Source organism: Pseudopipra pipra, chromosome 1, assembly GCF_036250125.1.
Source record: "Pseudopipra pipra isolate bDixPip1 chromosome 1, bDixPip1.hap1, whole genome shotgun sequence".
Lineage (NCBI taxonomy): Eukaryota > Metazoa > Chordata > Aves > Passeriformes > Pipridae > Pseudopipra > Pseudopipra pipra.
Genome location: NC_087549.1, coordinates 33,594,077 through 33,612,754, shown reverse-complemented (window position 1 = coordinate 33,612,754; position 18,678 = coordinate 33,594,077). Strand labels below are relative to the sequence as shown.

At 38.7% G+C, this 18,678-nt stretch overlaps 1 protein-coding gene across 7 annotated transcripts in view; it reads right to left on the bottom strand.

Moving 5' to 3' along the window:
- Nucleotides 1-18,678, bottom strand: part of NCOA2 (nuclear receptor coactivator 2) — a 185,949-nt gene that overhangs the window by 112,925 nt on the left and 54,346 nt on the right. For all 7 annotated transcript variants that reach the window (XM_064651190.1, XM_064651235.1, XM_064651207.1 and 4 more), the window contains one exon: nt 7,995-8,228. The gene's annotated coding sequence lies outside the window, so the exon portion shown is untranslated. The remainder of the gene's footprint in view (nt 1-7,994; nt 8,229-18,678) is intronic.

Here is an 18,678-nt window from a genome sequence, read left to right as displayed (position 1 = left end):
ATTATTATTTACATATATACAGAGCTTTCCAGCTTCCCATGCTCTTTTCTGGTTTAATAGGTACAGTCTCAAATTAGTCTTGCAATTCTCCTAAAGGGCAATATAAAACTAAAATATCAAAATTCAGTCAAAAATTAGTATTTATCTTCTCAAACAGAAAGTTTATAAGTTTGAATCTGAATTACTTCATATGCAAATAAGATGCTTTTTATATGGCATGTGAGCTTGTAATTCATAAGGTCATTTTTAATGCAGTGTTTTTAAAGGATATGATTTTCTATTAAAAGAAGTCACTTCTTACAAGGAGTTGACAATTCTATTTCAGTACGATGCAGAACCTCAAGCCAGCTAATTCTCACAGACCTCACTTCCCAGTCCTTGGGGTAGTCACCAACCTGGCCAGCCTGCACATGCCACAAGTAGCTACTCTAGAAATATTGTCAAGATTTCCTCATGGAAATAAAGCCGGACCACAGGAGAAGGGAGACACTTCCACTCCCTTGGAGACAGCCCTCTTAAACTGGATTGTAGCAAGCCTCCAATACAGTCCTGTTGCTGGGCAGCATTTGCTGCTGCAAAGCTGCTCTCCGTCTCCTTTGGTAAAAAGCAGAGCAGATGGAAATTTCCTGTAGGCTGGTCTTGGCCCAGAGACCACTGTTTGGACCATACTCCTCCGCGAATAAGAGCAATCCATTCATTGCATCAAACTGACTGGCCCTACTGTCCTCTTTTACAACACAACCCCGCTCAATTCCTTTAAGTCAGTGATAAAACACAGCGCAATGTGAGCACATTTCATCGCCTGTGCCTGGGCTAGGAACTAAGCCACGAAGGAAAATGCGGCCATGTCACGCTAAGCAAAGAAATACATGAGTAACTCTGGCAAACACCTAAGATAATGACTGAAGGTAATGTTATATTGATGCTATAATAAATTATTACCTACAGACACAGAGTAAGCAGAAACAACAGCAGAAGCTGTACAACCATCCTCTTCAGAATGGTAGCTGTACGTTCTCTTAAAACATTGGAAGACAAGAATTAGGAAGAAATCCTTTATACAATTAAAAATGTTATAAACTTGTTGTGTCCTGAAAGATTCCGAATTTTATTTAGAATGAAAGAAACACTTCAGTATATATAACAACCATGGGTTTTTTCTAGGGTGCAAAGGAGTTCTGACTTTCATTGGTCCTCCCTTGTCTCCCCTGTTAAATCACAGCCAAAACCACTAGGGAGCTCAACGCAGAACTCTGTCCTGATTTCTGTTCCCTTTGCAATCACTGTTGGATGTATCTTGGCTGTTACACAGAGGCTGTTAGGACTGTTTTTCCTTTCAAAAATCCATTCAGAAACATGAGTCAAGGGTCTTGTCATAGATTGTTCTAATGACAACAGTCTCTTCTGATTGTTCTAGTGACAACAAAATGGGTTAGCCAGCTTTTTCTGAAGAAGTGAAAACCTTGGTACAGGATGAAATAATCCTTTTAAGGACTTCCTTGCATAAAGACAAAAGATGGTCACTATGAATGTATAATATTCCACTATTTATCTGACAGTTGAAGAGGAAAGCTAGGAAAGGAAGGGAAATGTTCCATATTATGTTTAGGACAGAGTAATCTTTATTGAGCTCTGTCTAGAGGTTTCTCACAGGGCTTTGCAAAATGCAGTGATACCTATCACATGAAGAAAAGGTCCACTATCAATTACCATATGCAGCAAGTGCTGCAGCTTCAGTAACCAAGTAGAGCTTCCCTGGAGAAACTCTCCCAAGAGAGTAAACTTACCCTGTAAAGGCTCCTCAATGGCTCTTTCCAGCAAGCAGAGTACATGGGGAATGTACATTTGCTGCTCAAGTGCATGATATCAGCAGAGACAGAGAAATGTGACAGGCATTTTCTGGATGAAAAGTTAGGGCTCTCCTCAAAGGCTCCCCAAGCAGCCTAAAACACATTTGAACCAACCCGAGAGTGTACATGAGCAGAAGAGGAACTCTTTCTTATCCTTTTGTATTCATGCTTTTCTGTCACACTAAGTGCATGAGCAGAGTCAAAGGCAGGATGGGTGAATTAACTCAGAAAAAAGCTGTCCAAAAAAGCTGAGCAATCAGTCCTCAAAAAATTAATGATAAAAGACTTTGAATAAAGCCAATTTGTAATGGAATGTAAGAAGGGAAGTCCCTAAAGAGAAAAAACTGTCTACCGGCTCGGCAGCAGGTTTTGCTGCCCCATGCAGTTTACCATGGCAAGAAGCCAAGTTGGCAAGGCTCACTCTTCTCCAAGGAGCCTGGCAGTGTGCCAGGCACACTCACAGGTCTCATTGCTGCTGCCAAGCTCGAGGGGCAACTGAAGACCCTCTTCTGTAAATCTGCAGATCGGGTTATGACTGGGAATATTTGTGTTTTAAAACGTTCTGAACCAAGTCAGGTTCCCTCTGTGTTTATACAGTGACTGAACAGGCGAAACAGAATACTTAACTGAGCTAGAGAAAATGAGCCACAGATTGTTAATTATATGGCTATTTGCACTTTGACTGGAAGAGGAAGTAAGCTAGTTATAACTACTTTGGGCTTTACTCCTTCAACAGCATTGAAACCACATTTATGACAGCTGAAACTGTGCAATTTTATATAAATGTTCGTGCTTCCTGTTTTTGAAACAAGTCCTTGTCTGCCTGCCCTTACCTCACGGTAACGTCACTGGAACCATAATGTATTAAATGTGCTCAGTTTTACTGACCTTAAGATCTTAAGATTTTACCGCTTTTAAATGTGTAAATAAAATGTATATACTGGACTACTGTTGCCAAGCATCTCTATTTCTAGGACCTAACTGTACTCATTAGGCAACACATGTTTTTCACGTGTGAGACCGAAAAGCCCAGCTATCACCGGGGGCGTGCTCAGTCCCTGGTGACGTGGTCATGGACACTCTCAGATGAGGAGGCAGGTGCATCGCGCTCCCCCAGCAGGCAGGCTGCACTCCGAATAACACATGCAGGGAGATCTGTCTTTTCCTGTTCAATATGCAGTATTTCAAGTGATTTGTAATAGTAGCTTTATTATTTTGCACAGTATAGTATTCATTCTTCATTGTGGCAAGTGTATGTTCAATCTTATAGACACTGAGTGTGGAGAGTAACACAATCCTCCTTGCATAAATTGAAGAAAATCTCAATTTGACTAGAAGATAATTTTGAAAATATCATTTCACAACCCTCATAAGGAGCAGTATATGTTTCCTGTCCTTTTCTCTCATTCTGCTTATTTATGTTAATTGGATCTCAAAAACCAAACTTCTGTAATAAGTACAATTACATAAATCAGCACTCTGCTTTTCCAGTGACAGTCATTTTCCTACAAGGTTACATCAGGAAGACTGATCATACTGTTCAACTGAAAAGCAAATGCATATCCAGTAATTACTGATGATAAAACGTGATAATTTTTACCAAAAAAAACCCCACCCACATTTAATTTACAGTGTACTCCTCCAGATTCAGTTTGGGACATGCTGCTTGAGAGTCAAGTACCCCTATACAAATGCATGATATTAACCGTCAAGACCACAGAGAGAAGCAGCAGCATTTCTACTACCTTTGTTTTGTTCTTTGAGACCACAGCCTCTTACTTTAGACCATTAGACCCTACCCTTTAGCTGTAGGAACTTGCCACATTCACAGTGCTAACAGAGAGTAAACAATTACAGACCTCTTGATATCACACTGAAGGAAGATTAAATAAAGGTTTGCTTTAAAAGGCCTTGTTCAAAAACCTTCAACTAAAAGAAATACTAAAGCTAAAATTTCAAATTTAATTACATCTGATTTATTGATTTCTCTCTACTTAACTGTCAAAGTAAACACAGTATACAGTTGAACTCAGGCACTTCTTAAAAACACTTCCCTTGGTTGTGTTCTTCCTGCCTCAAGTCAAGGCACGGTTTTGAAGCCAATTTACAACTAAAAGAGGCTGGTCCTGCCACCCCTCTTTTCCAGGCCGTCATCAGCAGAGACATTTGTCCAACTCTGCAGTTAGGAAGTTCAAAGAATTCAAGAGCCAGCCAAGTGACCCAACCAAAAACGCAGTTAGCTGACCACTAGTTTGGCTCTCTGAGCCACCTCAGCCGAGAGTTGCAGCTGCAGCAGCACTGGCATGAAGGAGATGAGGTAACACCTCAGCATGGAGGGTGCAAGCCACACACTTCTGGAAGCTGTCAGACCAATGCTAGCTGCAATGATGCTATATTTGTGGCATCTCCACAAAAACTGGCCCTATGTTCAGCCCCTATCCTCCAAACAAGGGAGGACACAGAAAAATCCAATTCATGAAGTGCATCTAGAGGTGCCCAAATTAAAGGGACTCACTGAGCTACAAAGTCTCAACTCATCTTCTGACTTTTTTTTGACTGAAGCCTACTGTTTCTATATGGAAGCGCTCAAGTTCAGATCTTTGTAAAACTTATTCCCCGAAGTAATGTGAGCATTTCTAATAAGGAAAAGAAAAAAAGACTTAATGAAGGCAACCCAGATTAGCTGAATGACACATCACAGTGGAACAATTCTGCTGTTAAAGACCATGCAGATGTTACGATGGAGGCAAAGAAAGTCTTTCTTTAGCTAAGCACAGCTGCTGCATATGACTTCAAAAAGACTTGGCGGAGGATTTCAGCCACAGTTTCCCCTCACTTCAATTCATGAACGTCATCTGCAACTTCAGTCAGCTGCACCAAGGACAAAAACAACACACAGGGAGTTTGGAACATCTTATCAGCAATGGGGCAGCTTCTTGCACTCCCAATACTCACATGCACCTTCAGAAAACAACTACACATCTCCATTCCTCGTCAGCCCAGCAATCCCTCAAAAGCAATGATATCCCACACTGCTGTTCCTCCTGTTTACACCTTCTTTATCTTCTGTTTTAAAGAGGACAAATTACTACATAATTAACATATATAAAAGCTGAAAAAATAGCCATAATTAACAGATAATTTCCTTTACTTTTTAAGTAACATTACAAAGTATTATCAACTTCCATTCACATCCCTCATACACTAAGCTACTCTGAACAGACACCCTGACCACAAAGCTGAAAATGCCATAGCTTACAATCACATTGAATGCACATGCTTAATGCCAGTCTTGTATTTTTCACGTAACATATGTACTACAAAGAAAATATATATTCACTGTCTAAATTTAGAGTTCAGCTTTCCCTTCTAAATGTGTCAAAGTATTACAGCTAGTTATATGTAGTACATAAGAAGAACTTGCATTGATTTTATATATTTAACAGTAAAGCACACAGAAACTTGATTGGCATTACACCTGTGATTTCCTTTCTTTCAGTGATGATTCTTTTAGGAGATGTACCTGCGAATTTAAACTGCTTTAAGGTACATGCATGTGTATGAGATCAAATTAGAGCATTCCTGACACACGGGAACAGAATCTTTGAAACTGTTTTGAATTTCTCCCTTCTTTCTTCTTTTATTAATTCATATGACATCAGCTCGCTGACTCTATAACATTCTTAGGCATTTACCATGTGAAGTCATAAACTGCTTTGTCACCTACAATATTTTTTTCACAACTGTGAAGCTACAAAGAACTAGTCTAAATGAGAAAACAGCAATAGAAGCAACTAAAATTCTGTTAATGTTCAAACTGCATAAGTAAAATAGAGTAGAAAAAAATGCAGAAACAAATAGAAATGCATCAGAAGAGGTGCAATTTAAAAACGGCTCAATTACTTCATTATCAAGAACTTGATACAAAGCTGGAAACTCACAACTTTAAAGACTGTTAGTAATATTTATTAAAAACAGTGAAGAAAACTCAATAGAGCAAAGGTAAAGCTTGAAATACTAGAAATATTAACCACAGTATTACTGTATTCATGAGAACACAACACTTCAACATGACCTACTTCAATAACAGTAAATAAATTAAAGAATATGGACACTAATGTCCTGACTCTACTGATCCAATAAAATACCATCTTCTCAGAATTATTAACAGACTCATGAAACTGAACCAATTTGTTCAACAGATGGTTCAGTTGACTCAAAGAAATTTTACTTTTCTATTGTAGAAATACAGTGCACTGAATAAAATTCCACTATTATTAGCAGGATTCACAATATATTAGCTCATTATTAGCTTCCATTTCCATTCTTTCTCTCTTTCACACAACAGAAACCATTTTCCATACTGGATTAGATGTGACAATGAAATAAAGTAGGCACATTGATAAAACAAGTCACCCTCCTCCTCTCCCCTCTCACCCCCCCGTTTTATGGGATACACAGGAACGGCAGAGTTTTTATTTTTCTTGGCGTTCCTCTCCCCACATTAGCTGATAATCTCCTCCGTGTAGCTGTGCCAGCGCACTGCCTCGCAGGCCCACAACACCCCTGCTGTTCCAGTCCCATGCTTTTCTCCAGCAGGCTCTGCGAATCGTGCGATCCTTTCGTAACGTGTGCTATTGCATCAGTCTAATTGCAACATAATTCTCAATGCTCTAGGTAAAGCAAATAATTTCATTTTTAACTTCTGCTCATAAAACACAGATTGTCTCCCCACCGCCCCTGCTGCCTTTTTTATTTTTAAAGATTTAAAGAAAGACTTGCACAAACTGCACAGCAGTAGTCAAACAAAAATATCTCATGTTTTCTTAGAAAGCAGCACTTACATTGCTCAACACCTAAAGCATTACTGCAGCCTTTCACAGAGCCATATGCAGTAGATCCCCTGTGAGCAGGCTAGAAGTGTACATTCTTACAGTGTACATTCTTACTCTGTGTATTTAATATAATATTCAGCCATTATCAAAGCTTCATACTTTTTTTTCTCTCTCCCCTGCTATAGAGAGTAACAGCTTATCTGGCAAACACACTCACTATGCTTCTAGTCACCAAAGAAATGCTCTTGGTTAATTCATAAAATCTGATCTAATGTCAGATATTTTGCATTCAGTTTAGCTAAGTTAAAACAATATTTAGCAAACCATGCCTTGGCCGAAAAATTCTCTGTTATCTATTGATTACAACAGCATTGTAGCTAACTGGACATCACACTAGGAAAATATAAATCCCGAGCCTGAGGAAATGCAGATGAAATTCTGATCTCAAGCCACTCTGATAGTGGGCTTTACAAACACTGTCTACTTAGTATCCGATACAATAACCAGGCACAAGAGGCATGTGCCTGCAATGCATGATGAATTTAGATTTCATTTTGGTTTTATGTACATTTATTATCTGAGTTGACAGCATCAAAAAATGCTGTGCCTCTTATACCCCAAAATCATCCTACATCATACAAACTAGTCTCTAGAATCAAGCACTCATAGAAGGAAATAGCAGAAGTTAAGTTTCAAAAAACTTAAACTTTGCCTTTGTTTGCTTTTGTGGAATAGTATATGTCGCAGTTATGTCATACTATTTCCACAGCGCCTCTTCCACATTCAAAAAATTACAAAATTACCACTAATCTACACAACAATCTGTTTAACTCTTGGCATTTGGCGTATGGTCCTATACCTTATTTACTGCACACTACTCACAATTTTTTTTTGGAAGATGGAACAAGTGATTTTTTTGTGAATTCAGTGGTGCAGCTGAGTGCTTCATCAACATGATGGTTAGTCTTACCGTTACTCTGTTACTCCTAACTAAGAATAACTGTGTTATTCCTAGCTTCCTAACTAAATGAAATGAAGTGACAGCTTTAAGGTCAAAATGATTCTCCAATTCTGAAGACAACTTTGTCTCCAGTTTGGCAAAACTCAGACCTAATTTCTTCTCAGCACTTAGCATTACGTTGTGCTTTATATAGAACTTTGAAACCACAGCCCCCACTGCCTCACTCCCAGTTACCAGTGCTCAGCACTTTTACAAGTAAGATCCAAAGATCTCAAGTCATCTGCAAGACAGCAAGACACATACTGAAGTTAGCAAAGACATGAGAAAAGCTCATTTTGAGCAACTTACCTAGCATCACCTAGGAAGTCTGCAGCACAGCCGGGAAGAGAGTCCCGCTCTCCAGGGCAGCATGCAGCTGCGCAGACCACCAGAATGGCTCCTGCCTCTTGCAATCCCCTGCCTCGTCCACCACGTGTGTCCTGACTTCTGCTGGAAGTGAGGCAGGGGTACTACAGAGAACAGCCTTCTCCAACGCATCAACCAGATTCATTCCCAGAACAAGTCCATCCTGTGCACAGGGCCCTGCAGGGAAAAAACAGCACATCAGCACGCGATTAAATACCATTAAACTGAGGGGCTTCCTCACAAAGGGCCAAATGTGAAACAATTCTCTGCATGGAAACTAGCCAGAGGTGATGGTTAAAAACATCTGGACCTTCCAGAACAAACTCTGCCTGTTTTCCTCAAGCCATATCCTCTGGTCCACATTGATTCTAGCCCTGGTCCTTCTTCATTCCTTCAGCACCCTTGCCAAATCTCTCCTTACCCTCACTCCTCAAGGCTTTTTATCTCTCCCAGCTCAGTCGCTTCCAGGCTTGGCTAGCAGTGCCACACTCTCCCCTTGACTCCCCCTATTTCCTTCATTCCCCAATATTAACTCTCACTCTCACGCATCCCTGTTCACAGGCTATGGTATTTTAGGGCCATGACCACACTAGGACCCCATGCATGTCAATGTCCCAATGGGTTCACTTCTGACTCTCAGGCACTGAGGGACAAGGCATCGTTTTCGTCCACCAGATCAGCCTCCCCCCCAACTTCCAGGCCACACAGCTCTCGCATGATCAAGACAGCATGCAAGAAGTATCCTGTCTTTAAAAAGTTACAGTTTGGTAAATCTGTGAATTTTGCAGCGCTGACAAAGGCAAAGCTGTGACTCATAACCTGCTCTTCTTCTCCAGTGCCTATCACTAGCGCTTCCCACACTGCCATCTAACTCCTAGTCTCTGTTTCAAAGGGAGGAACATTGAGCATTTCCAAAAAAAGGTTGTTGGTGTTTTGTTTTGGTTTTTTTCTTTTTAATCTACAAAGAGAAATAACTTTTTCCACACATTCTCACAGATAGCTACATTATTTTGGCAACAACAACAACAAAAATTAAGCTAGAGGCAACTGCCTAGCCCCAAAGACTAACATTTTGTGAAGTTATTAACAACTCTGAGGAACATCCTATAGTGGGAAACACCAGGCAGCCTTCCTTACTGCAACTACTGGCACTCCCCTTTCAGCCCTTAATAGCTTAACTCATTCAGCTCACTGAAAGGACAACTGTGCAAATCCATACACCTGAGACCTGTGGTCAAATGGAGGAGGAGCAGCTGCAGATGGACAGTGCCAGAGTGAACCCCATGCCATGCAAGCCACCTTTGCCTTCACCACCAATTTTGCTGCATGCCTACAAGCAGTGTCCAAATAGCATCATGGGACAACAGCACACAGTCCAGCTAGCGTTTCTTCAGATGCTGTTTTTTTCATCCTAGAGGTACCAATGACTGCCTGAAAAGCTAAAGCTGCTCAAAAAATACTTCTAGGTCATGAAGACCTGAAGTAAAATAGGTTAGCTTCATTCCTGATGAAGGTCACACACAGCTAACAGAGATAATTTAAGCAAATTCATCTTAATTTACATTTGCACTTAATTAAGAGCAGCCCTGTATCAATTACAAAGAGGAAGGGTGACTGCATACCATACTATTGCTTGGGATCACCTGCCCCTACCTGGATGGGAAATAGCCTTCTTGTATAAAATTCTGGGAAACTTTTTCTTTCCTTTTCTCTAATTTAGCAGTTATTTATCTTAGCATGAAAAACAAATGCAGCACACTGTCAAGTAAAATACAGAAAAAGGAAAACCTCTCAAAACAGACAACACATTATTTTAGAGCAAAGTCCAATTTACAGATTTTTATACTGAGCTCTTAATAGAAAACAGGGCAACAATTCCTCAATGGCTCTTGTAAATACTCTGCACAAATGGCATCCAGAAGAGCAGACCAGGAAAAAATAAAAACATTCTCCCATGCTTACACACAATACAAATCATAACTTGATTAAATGCACTATGACATTTATTTTTTCAATAAGAAATAATTATTTCTAAGGAATGACTAACTATTCATGTGAGATTATACTTAGTCTAGAGACATCTGATCTATGGCAAAAAAAGTATGGGACCCACATGCACACTCCTAGAACGTTTGTGTTAATTCTTATGAAAATAAACTGAGAAGCTTCAACTTCACTGTATAAAACAAAAGGAGCATTAAAAGCTCATTTCCGTCTTCAAAAACTACTAATAAATAATTTTATTATATCTTGAATTCAATTTAGTAATGAAACTGGCTATCAAGCATCTATATTAGTTATATGTAATTTTTTTAAGACCAGAATAATTATCTGTTCACAAGTTACAGTTAAGATGGAAAATATAATTAGGTTGAATGAAACTTCAGTACTTCAGTGTACAATCATGGAAACTACACAAAACTGCTTAAGAAAAAGGGAGCAGAATTTCATGCACTATTTCATTTGGCAGAGTATAACATTTGCTCTCGGCAAAGGACTTTTTTCAATGAAGAAAAAGGAAAGGAAAGTATTTCCATTCATACAGCATTGCCCAAGCGATTAGAAGTATCAGGCACTGGTAACCGTCTCTCAACTGTAAGCAACTGCAATAGATTTTGCTCTTACAGGTTACTATATAGTGTTCCTAAAAACTCATCTGAAGTCCAGCAGACCTCCAAAAAAGCTGTGTTTTTTTTAACATAAGCTAACCTACTTATTTTGTCATCAAAATCAATATTTATAGGCTACAACACTACATCAAGTAGGAAAGCTTTAATGTAAAACAAATCACAAAACACTGATAATGGAAATGCTTGAAAAGGCTCTAGGATTGCAAGTATTTATGTAAGGTTTGTGAATATATAAACACTTGGTCATATATGTCAAGAAAAAGGTGAGTCTCAGTGCAGTGAACTAAACAACAAAAAGACTGATCTTCCTTAGGACAGCATATCCTACAAGGACCTAAGACAGCTGGCTGAAGTGTATCAAACATCTTACCCAACAGCAAAGACTCATCCAAGACCATAAATTCATTGTAAGGTAAGATTCCCTTTTCCTTTATTTTGTCTTTAAGTAGTTTGAAGCATTTTTGAAATACAAATTATTCCTTGAAAACCTCCAACAGCTTTCTATTACTAATACAATTATCACAAAAGCCACACTACAATGCAAATAGAGTACTTGCTATCATCAACAATACTGACATCGCTTGATGAGGGATTCTTCTCTATATGGTAAAACTAAATCTGTTGTTAAGTGTGTTTAGGGAAACTGTTCTTTAAGTCATCATAAGGAACATAATTTCCTACAATACTAGAACTTCCAATTATCAAAAATCCCCAAATTATTATTCCTTTCTAATTTCAAGAAATATCTCAAAGAATTCTATAATCCTATATAACTATAAAATCCTACATACTAGCATCAATGCAAAAACTACTTCATGTATTGATCAACATGTATAGTGTAGTTTACTCTTTTATTTCAATCTGTTCAAATAACATGATACAACGAGTTCAATATAAAACATTATGGCTGATATGCAAATAAACAGACTCCCACACTAAGGCTACTGCTCCACAATACATTGCACACAGATGCTCACAGCTTGCCCTCACACTGAAAAATAGATTAAAATGGAAAAGCAAACTTGTACCTGTATTCTATTGATTTTATTGACTTTGGGCATATTATTTTAAAAAAAAAAGTGAGTTACGAGTACTGACCAGAACTTACAACTTCCAACAGCTGTGGCACTACATCCTTAATTTTGTGGCTCATCGTCATATAAAATAAAGCCCCTGTCCTGGAAACCCAGTAAAGCACTGTAAGTACCCACAACACCAAATTTGTTTTTCTTACTCTATGAATGGCAGTGCCAAAAATAGATAGAGAGCAAAGAGTAAACGGTATTTAGTAGTATGAAATCCATGTGCTATCTACTAAAATAAATCTACTCACAGTCTGTTATGTTTTCAAAACAATACACTTGAGTCTCAGATTTGTGAAAAATTGGAAGTTATATACTTATATGTGATTTAAATTTTTTTTTCAGAGAGTTATAAAAAAACTGAGTAACAGCACAGATACAAGGATATATTGCATAGAAAGCTAACACAAAGTCCTTAGAATAAATGCAAATACACCTACAGAATTCTCTGGCCATTGAACTGGGTCTTAGGACATATTTCAGAGTGAAGATGACTCCTGGCACACATTTAGCTTGGTAATGTACCAAAGCAAACCTTTTAAAGTTATCCCCCTCTTATTACTGTGGCTTGGAAAAGAAATATACTGCGACCATTTATTTTTGTGAGCAAAACCCCCTTTTTGCTACAGGGCTTTACTACTGTTTTAAAACTATGCTTTAGTTTTCACTGAGATCATATTCAGAAATTCAAAACTACATGATAAAATTCATACATTTGCCGAAGACACAAGAAAGTTCTCCACAGAGCAGAGAATAAAAAAATAGGAGAACTGAGAAATATTATTCCTCCTAAACATACAAAAATGCATGTCATACATAGTTTCCTTAACAAAATAATTAGCATTAAACTCTGTTTGTGCCTAATTTGTGAGAGTCTTTGAATAAAATATCCTTTTTTACACTACCTTGTTATTCCAATAGTGTGCTTTGCTCCAGAAGTTGTAGATTTTGAGGCTGAAATCCATGATGAGCAGGAGCACAGAACATTTTCTAACAGATGCTGTGTGAGGGAACATGAGTTTGGTGCCTCCATGCATGACAGCTCTGATTTAATATGCTGATTTCTACTCTACTCCCTGGGCTACATTTATAAAACTTAATAATCTCCTTTTTGAGATCTCTTATATGAACCCACAAATCCTTCCTCTCATGGAAATACCCCAAACACCATCACATTACTCTGGACAGAAATGCACAAAGTGTGCTGTTACACCAGAGTGCTGAGCCAACCTAACAGCTAACTACTATTAAAAAATCCCTGTGCTCCTGTCTCTTTCCTTGTATTCATCCTATCCTGCCATACCAAACCTTCTCACTTGCTCTTTGATGCTTCTTCCCTCTGCATGGATAGATTAACACTTGCTAGTCCAAAGACTAGGAACCAGGCACGTCTGCTGACAGGGGACTGCATCTGTTTAAGCTAGACAAGCCCTCTGAACTGTGTAACTCTGTCTCTGCAGCCTGATGAGACTATTGCCATCTCCTGTCTCTTCCCTACTGAGGGTAAAGAATCTCTGAATTCCCCAACCAGCAGTTTCCAAGCTGTAATGCATGGTTGATAGCCACAATAAGTGCTCTACAGCTAATCCAGCAAAACTATATCATACACCATAATTACAAATGTCTAAATTTCGCAGATTTATAGCAGTAACCAGTGAGAAAATTTAGGAGTGGGAAAATGTTCTCAAAAACTTAAGGAAGCACCTAGTAACAAAGCTTGCCTATCCTCCCTCCTTGTGTAAGAACTGAAGAAAGCCCCCAGTACAGTCGACAGCCAGAGCACGCCCCATTCCTAATCTCTGATACTTCTCTCATCTTCAGCCAGCGTAGCTGGCTAGTGGGCACCACACATTTAATACACTTCAACTGGACAGCGCAGCAGTTATGAAAGTTTTGATAAGTTTTTCAGCAAAGAAGATTAAAAAAATCACCAGTAACTTCAAACTTCAGTAGTTTGGTCCAAATTGAGTTGCCTGGTTACTATTATTTTTTTGGATTTCTTGACAAGCATGCCTTTTTTTTTTTTTCCACTTTAAGCCAACTCACCATCAACTCACTATGAAACCCACATGAAGGAACAGCTTCTCTACCACATAATCTCCCCAAATGTGAAATGGTTTTAATACTTACCTCCAGTGACAATTACAACACAGAACCAAAGAATTATTATATATTAATCCCATGAATTTCTGAGTCAAAAAAGAACATACAGCATTTAAATATAAGCTTAAAGTGAGACAATTCTACTCAATTTACTAAGCATACTACTATGCATACGTATTTATATAGATATACACAGATTATATATTAAAATATAAAACATATATAGCATATATATAATTTCTAAAAAAACTTCCCCAAAAAATACTACTCAATTCTTCTAAAAACCAAATCAGTTCCAATTTTATGACTAAATTTGGTGACTCATTTTTTTCTTTGCTTCCAGGATTTTTCTGCAGACACCCCCAGAAGTGAGGAAACTGCTTTGATTCCTGCTGAATACAAATGCAGTAAGTTGGAACTCTCAAAAGAGAGAAAAAAATTGTGATTCTTTCAAGTGTTCATTAAGTGCAAGTGGAATCACATGGAAAAGCTGCCGTATCTACAGCTCGGGGTAACTTTAGTCCGCAGCTTTCACCAAGGTGAAGTAATGTTCTGATGCAAGGTAGGGTGCAAAGAAATTCTAACTACATATAAATTAAAGGAGGTAAAGAGAGCTTCACACTTTGCTACGACCATCAGTCACGCTCCTTGCACCTATTCAGAGCACCCAGAACACCCCCATGCCACGTTTCTGTCCTCCTCTCTTTCAGACTGTTGACCCACCTCACCCACTCCTTGAGTCACATGCACACTACTCCCTTCAGTCCCCTTTTGGGAAGCTAAGGGCCATTAACATGATTGCTACCTGACTGGTTTCTAACCAGGCAGGCCAGTTTTACTGCTGTCTTAATGAGTGCAAATGAGACAACTGCATTTTCCAGTTTTCTGAGGAGCCACTCCAGCAGGGAATGTGTGGAAACACTGGTACACAAACCTGTCCACGGCCCTGCAGACTCCCAGCTCTTGCACCACATTGGTGCCATAACCTTGGCGTGGCTGGTACCACTGCACACAGGCAGGGCATCTGAGCATACAAACCAATCATCTTTAGATGCGATTTATCTTTTTTTCTTTAAAAAGTGGCCAGCTGGCATGCCTAACTCTATTTCTCCTCTTGCATATCAGCAGAACAGTCAGCATCCCATTTCTATTAACAGCCTGCAAAAAGTTTTGTAAACCATCCTTCAATGACACCAGGGCTTCCTGCCTCACATTTTTTCTACCTCTTCTTTTACCCCACTCCCAATACACACCAAATCCTCATTCCTATCTATCTTCCTCCTGTTCATGAGGCAGGTCTTTCAGAGCGCCAACTTTTTGAGCTGCACCAGGAGGATGGGCAGAGAGGGAGCTGGGGATATTATGCTGAAGGTGTTAATGGCCACCATCAAATGGTTCTTTGATCTCCAGGCAATTACAGAGCTGGGCCTGCTAACCAGATGCAAGGGGCTCCCTCTTTCCCCTATTTCTTTCTTCTGCATCCCAGACAGACAGAAATGGCATCAACTTGAGTGCAAGACCCCATAAAACAATTATAAGTTTATTTTCAATTTAAAAAGAAGAAAAGGACTATTTTGCTTTTATAGAAGATGTTAGAAAGAGTTTGCAAACCAACAGTATAACTCTGAAGGAGACTCTTGTAACCAATCCCGTCTGCTTAAGAGCTGGCTGAAAATATGCAATTTGAGTGCTGAAGTTTAACAACAGTTGAAGTTCTCAGAAGTTCTCATCACAATCTATATAAAAAAAGAGAATTTTTAAAAGCTTCAAACACTAGATGAAAAGCATATGAGATTGGTTTAGTGCTTTCTACTAATTAGTACTGCTTTTATTATACAGGGCAAAGAAATAACAACTTTTTTTCCTAAACTGGCAGTGAACAGCCAATTCAGAAAGCTGCGTTTTTGTTTTCTGTGACAAGGCAGTGGAAAAATCTCTTTCATTTATTAGGTCTGCAGAGACCAAAACTGGCTGGGTGTCAAAACTGCTTTGTAAAATCTCAGATCCATTCAGCCATGTGTAGATTCCATAATTCTTTATGACCTGTTATCAGTATCAACTTCACAAAAGATGAAACTTTGGTGTCTTCAGGGTTTTGCTCCCTTTTATGAAGGGTTGCAATAACCCTCGTTGAACTGACAGTTCAACACAGAAAGGAAAAAAACCCCTAATGGCAGTGCCAAATTAAATTATTAGATTTTTTTTCTAGATGGGCTTTCAATAAAGATACAAAATTAGGTTTCCTACAATGGAGAATAAGCTGTATAACTATGTAAATTTTAAAAACTCTCATTGCTCCATGCCCCACGACATACACCTATGCTTAAGTGCCAGTTTCATCACCTCACTAGTAACTGCATAGTAGCCTGAATTTGTCATGAGGCTGGCCTTAACTTGAAAGGCCTGACGGCAACCTGAGATAGTAAAAGAAACTTTTTTTAGAAGGATGGGGCTTTTGAGAGGGATGAAAACCAGCAGGGTGGAGTGATTTACTTGCTTTTAACTACAAAAAGGATAAATTCCTAGATGGCTTTGATGAACTGAATAAAATGTGCTGCCGCGTTAAAAAGTCACTTCTAATATCGGATCAGGTGCACACTACATTATATTCAGGGAAAAATATTAAACACACCCTACATCACATTCTTACATTTCTTATAGCAGAAGTTAACGAATATCAGCACTCACAACACTTTTTCATCTCAGACTCTGAATCCAAAATAACTAATTAATAATTTTATTCAACTGAAATATTCTTGGCTATGCTAAGATTCCTCTGTATCTGTCTACACTGACAGCATTTGCTTGAATCGTCCCTTTTTTTTAGCAATGCATTCTATTGCATTCTTTAAAGTAAAAAGAACTGCAAACTAACTCACAAATTTTTCCCACGTTATTAAGTACCGTAAATAATAATTTTACCATTAAACCAAGGAATTCTTGTGAAACATTCCATACACTTCACATATGCTAGAAGTCTAGTGTCCTCGTTCCGTACTCGGTTTGCAATCTTGCATCTGACACATACATAAACATTAGCAGTCTATGTCCATGCAAGCTACATGTATTTATCAATACAGATAAACATGCACACACGCACGTGATTTTCTTCAAAGTTTAATAAAATCTGCAGGGTCTTTAGGTCACTGAAAAGTACGTGTGATTTTTATCACCACCACATAAACAGCCTTCTTTAATATTCCTCTCTTCACTAGGCAGTCTGCAGATCACAGGAGCACAGAGATTCTGAATTTAGTTTCAATTTCACAAGAGCACAGGGAATGTTACACAGCACCATTTCTCATACACAGAAAGGAATCTGTGCTCCTCACACATAGGTCTGCTACAATTCAAGCTTCATCCATAATTTGCTGATAGTTTGAGGGTAAGGAGTAAAAATTTTAGAAGTAAACAAACACAGCATTCATGAATACAACATAGAAACAATTTAGCACTGTTTTAGGAGTACGATGTTCAAATACGGCTCATTTAACATTTTAGAAATCTGCTGCAAAACATTAGAACTCTATCCTAATCTTTGTCCCTCGCTTGAAGCAAAACAGCTTTGTGTTGCCTCTAAAAATAGGGAGAGAGTAGGGGGATGGGAAGGGGAGAGAATAAGAGGATAAGTGGGAGTGAGAACTGATACACCATACTGACAGTAATTTTAAAAAGACCTGGTATTCTTAAAACTATCCCTTTCCTAACAAAGTCAGGCACATTCTTAATTATTAAATAAAAAAGGTCATCCTGTATGTCTTATTTTGTACATGCACATGCAAAGAAAAAAAGGAAAAGTTCTGTTTCATCTGTTACCAAAACCATCATTCTGCAGTCAACACTTTTAATGAAATACAGGCCAAAGGATTAGTCAGAACAGATTCACGGAAAAACAAAGGAAATCTGTACATAAATACAAGCCTACCACATAAGTAAACCCAAGAGTGAATCCTGCTCAAGTACCTCCGAGTACTGTCCTAAAAGGCTCCCTGCAATGGCTTCCATCAGCCCAGCAATTAGCAGCAACTGTAGTAGCCACTGCCCGAAGTTGAGAAATGATACTAATATCATCATTAAAGCACTGAGTCAAGTATTCTAAGTATCGAACGCGTCAGCAATATAGTCTGTGTTACAAGTCTTCAGAAAATTCTTTTTTTAGGGAATGAGCAGACAGGGGCCTGGCAGGGAATGCTACAGGGAAGACTATTAGGCTATAGGGAAGGTTGATGCAGCTAGGAAGACAAGTGAATTGAAAGCTACAGTATTACGAAGGAGCAAAGAAAGTCAACTGATTGTGCCTATCGAAGAAAAACTCCGTTGTGATGAGCCAGAGGCTGGCTGACGGATGGGCATGAGCATGGAGCATCACCAACACAGAGCTGCTGGATTAGCCTTGGAGAGGCAGAAGCAGCAACTCAACATTTTCCATGGCTTAACATTAGGCCAATCTCAGCTGGAGCTTTGTGTGAGTAAACATGACTCTGAAAGGTTTTTTTCAGAGGGTTATTTTTAAATACCTGACCATATGAGCTTCCTTGGAATAGGAAAAAAGGGAGGCAAAACTAAACAGTCATTACATATATGTTTAAATATAACATTAAAAAAACCCACAAGATACTTAAACTTACTAGAAATGTTCACTTTCATTTTAATTTTAAAGTTGGCAACAGACCTGGAACAAAAAAAGGCTATATTCTGACTGAGATGCAGCAGTGTGGAATTTCTAAAACCAGTATTTAAAACATATTATAAGAGAGGAAAAAAAAACTTGCTCAGAATTTAGAAAAGCAGCAATTTGGGTTTGAGTCCTTG